Source organism: Procambarus clarkii, chromosome 3 (genome assembly GCF_040958095.1).
Source record: "Procambarus clarkii isolate CNS0578487 chromosome 3, FALCON_Pclarkii_2.0, whole genome shotgun sequence".
Lineage (NCBI taxonomy): Eukaryota > Metazoa > Arthropoda > Malacostraca > Decapoda > Cambaridae > Procambarus > Procambarus clarkii.
Window position 1 is genome coordinate 20,351,744 of NC_091152.1, and position 4,492 is coordinate 20,356,235.

The following is a 4,492-nucleotide window of genomic DNA, read 5'->3' on the forward strand; positions in this document are numbered from 1 at the left end:
TTAACCTGCCTCACACCCACTAGAGGTGGTGTTAACCTGCCTCACACCCACTAGAGGGATAGAACCTCAATTTTGTTCAGTTTAAATTAAAAATACATCCTAGCTTTTCATACCAATATTCGCGTATAAATGAACGCACTAATTCCTGTGTTGTATCAATAAAAGTATTCGCTTTATATTCTTTTGTGAAGAAATTGTTACTCGGTTCATGTTTTATTCAAAACGCTCTAAATACAACTGTATTTAGAGCGTTTCACAATTTTGTTAAATAAATATTTGAAAGGCAAAATTTCAGTTCTGAAGTTTTGGCTGAAAGAGATTTTCTTTGTCAATATTATTAATTTTTCGTTACTGGTAATTTATTCTTTTGGTATGAATTAGGCTTTACACTTTTGTCTGGTGCCACCAGTTTGTTGTGTCTGGCGCCGGCGTTCCTGGAAGGTGAACAGGTTCATCAGGTTAAAAAGGAAACGTGCCCAACCGTCTCTGTCCCTCCCACTGTGTTCAAACTCGGGATCCGCGGTTGTGAGCCGAGGATGCAGACCACTGCGCTACACGACCCATTTTATAGAATATATTAAAATAATTCTGAACGCTTTAAAACACTGCAATTGTGAACGCTCTCTATAGCAATTGTGAACGCTCTCCTGCAATTGTGAACGCTCTCCTGCAATTGTGAACGCTCTCCTGCAATTGTGAACGCTCCCTCGCAATTGTGAACGCTCCCTCGCAATTGTGAACGCTCTCTAGCAATTGTGAACGCTCTCTAGCAATTGTGAACGCTCTCTCGCAATTGTGAACGCTCTCTCGCAATTGTGAACGCTCTCCTGCAATTGTGAACGCTCCCTCGCAATTATGAACGCTCCCTCGCAATTGTGAACGCTCCCTCGCAATTGTGAACGCTCTCTAGCAATTGTGAACGCTCTCTAGCAATTGTGAACGCTCCCTCACAATTGTGAACGCTCCCTCGCAATTGTGAACGCTCTCCTGCAATTGTGAACGCTCCCTCGCAATTGTGAACGCTCCCTCGCAATTGTGAACGCTCCCTCGCAATTGTGAACGCTCTCTAGCAATTGTGAGCGCTCTCTAGCAATTGTGAACGCTCCCTCGCAATTGTGAACGCTCCCTCGCAATTGTGAACGCTCCCTCGCAATTGTGAACGCTCTCCTGCAATTGTGAACGCTCTCTCGCAATTATGAACGCTCCCTCGCAATTGTGAACGCTCTCCTGCAATTGTGAACGCTCTCTCGCAATTGTGAACGCTCCCTCGCAATTGTGAACGCTCTCCTGCAATTGTGAACGCTCCCTCGCAATTGTGAACGCTCCCTCGCAATTGTGAACGCTCTCCTGCAATTGTGAACGCTCCCTCGCAATTGTGAACGCTCTCCTGCAATTGTGAACGCTCTCTCGCAATTGTGAACGCTCCCTCGCAATTGTGAACGCTCCCTCACAATTGCGAACGCTCCCTCGCAATTGTGAACGCTCCCTCGCAATTGTGAACGCTCCCTCGCAATTGTGAACGCTCTCCTGCAATTGTGAACGCTCCCTCGCAATTGTGAACGCTCTCTCGCAATTGTGAACGCTCTCTTGCAATTGTGAACGCTCCCTCGCAATTGTGAACGCTCCCTCGCAATTGTGAACGCTCTCCTGCAATTGTGAACGCTCCCTCGCAATTGTGAACGCTCCCTCGCAATTGTGAACGCTCTCTAGCAATTGTGAACGCTCTCTAGCAATTGTGAACGCTCTCTTGCAATTGTGAACGCTCTCTTGCAATTGTGAACGCTCTCTTGCAATTGTGAACGCTCTCTCGCAATTGTGAACGCTCTCTTGCAATTGTGAACGCTCTCTTGCAATTGTGAACGCTCTCTCGCAATTGTGAACGCTCTCTAGCAATTGTGAACGCTCTCTAGCAATTGTGAACGCTCTCTCGCAATTGTGAACGCTCTCTCGCAATTGTGAACGCTCTCTGGCAATTGTGAACGCTCTCTAGCAATTGTGAACGCTCCCTCGCAATTGTGAACGCTCTCTCGCAATTGTGAACGCTCTCTGGCAATTGTGAACGCTTTCTGGCAATTGTGAACGCTCTCTAGCAATTGTGAACGCTCTCTAGCAATTGTGAACGCTCTCTCGCAATTGTGAACGCTCTCTCGCAATTGTGAACGCTCTCTGGCAATTGTGAACGCTTTCTAGCAATTGTGAACGCTCTCTCGCAATTGTGAACGCTCTCTTGCAATTGTGAACGCTCTCTAGCAATTGTGAACGCTCCCTCGCAATTGTGAACGCTCTCTGGCAATTGTGAACGCTCTCTGGCAATTGTGAACGCTCTCTCGCAATTGTGAACGCTCTCTCGCAATTGTGAACGCTCTCTGGCAATTGTGAACGCTCTCTCGCAATTGTGAACGCTCTCTGGCAATTGTGAACGCTCTCTGGCAATTGTGAACGCTCTCTCGCAATTGTGAACGCTCTCTCGCAATTGTGAACGCTCTCTCGCAATTGTGAACGCTCTCTCGCAATTGTGAACGCTCTCTGGCAATTGTGAACGCTCTCTCGCAATTGTGAACGCTCTCTGGCAATTGTGAACGCTCTCTGGCAATTGTGAACGCTCTCTCGCAATTGTGAACGCTCTCTGGCAATTGTGAACGCTCTCTAGCAATTGTGAACGCTCTCTCGCAATTGTGAACGCTCTCTCGCAATTGTGAACGCTCTCTAGCATTTGTGAACGCTCTCTAGCAAGTGTGAACGCTCTCTAGCAATTGTGAACGCTCCCTCGCAATTGTGAACGCTCTATAGCAAATTTGAACACCCGAATGCGTTTTTGAAGTTGTGACCTCACTAATGCGTTCGTTCATTTGTGAGCGTTCTAATGCGTTCTCGTTACCTTGTGTTCACGTTGCAAACTGCTTCAGTACTGCGTTCAGTGCTTGCAATGGTCCTCTTATGCAATGCCAAATGCTCAACGTAATATCCTATATCAATTTAGTAATTGCAAGCTCAATTTAATCTCGTTAAATTCACAAAGATTTTTCCTTGCAACATTTAGCATTGTTGTATCCTGCCTCGCACTCGAAATATTGTAGATTTATTTGCCTAATGTATTTTTTGTAATACACTAATACAATTAATGATACTCATGTGTAGTAATATCAAACTTAGTTAGATATCATTTTGTTAGTTAACAAGATGATATAACTAACATGATATTAATTAAAAAATTTTTGTTTAAATTTTTTTTAAAGTTAATTTGATCAAACTTACATTTTAAACTTACATAAGTTATTTTAAGCATTATATTATTAAATATTTAAATTAAATTAAAATTATTTTTTATTATTTTTAATTTATTATTTATATAATATAACGGGTATTTTAAGCAATATTTTTTAGTTATTTATAATGATTTTATTACTATAAAATCATTTTTTGATTTGAAACATTTTTTGAAAATTTGATTTGATTTTGAAACCTGATTTTTATACTAATATTGTTGACGGTAATTTGCCGCAACCCGTTCTCGCACTTTCTTATAGTCAATATTGACTTATTAAATAAGTGCATATGTGACATACTAATTGTGAATATTTTAGTTTACCTTGAAAAGCTTCATAGAAAACACCGACCTTACCTAACCTTCTTAGTATGTTAAGATAAGCATCTTATTACTTCGTAATTACAATTGTTACTTAACCTATTATAGGTATAGGTAATTTGTTGAGAGCACGACGGAAATTCTACCACCATTCATGGCCTTTAGTGAGGTTAGTTTGTCTGTTTAATTGTTATTTTTGGTGAGGAGGAGAATATCTGCATTGTGCAACAAGCACTGCTACACTGTGCAACAAGCACTGCTACACTGTGCAACAAGCACTGCTACACTGTGCAACAAGCACTGCTACACTGTGCAACAAGCACTGCTACACTGTGCAACATGCACTGCTACACTGTGCAACAAGCACTGCTACACTGTGCAACATGCACTGCTACACTGTGCAACAAGCACTGCTACATTGTGCAACAAGCACTGCTACACGGTGCAACAAGCACTGCTACACTGTGCAACAAGCACTGCTACACTGTGCAACATGCACTGCTACACTGTGCAACAAGCACTGCTACACTGTGCAACATGCACTGCTACACTGTGCAACAAGCACTGCTACACTGTGCAACAAGCACTGCTACACTGTACAACAAGCAGACACAAGCACTGCTACACTGTGCAACAAGCACTGCTACACTGTGCAACAAGCACTGCTACACTGTGCAACATGCAATGCTACACTGTGCAACAAGCACTGCTACACTGTGCAACATGCACTGCTACACTGTGCAACAAGCACTGCTACATTGTGCAACAAGCACTGCTACACTGTGCAACAAGCACTGCTACACTGTGCAACAAGCACTGCTACACTGTGCAACATGCACTGCTACACTGTGCAACAAGCACTGTTACACTGTGCAACAAGCACTGCTACACTGTGCAACATGCACT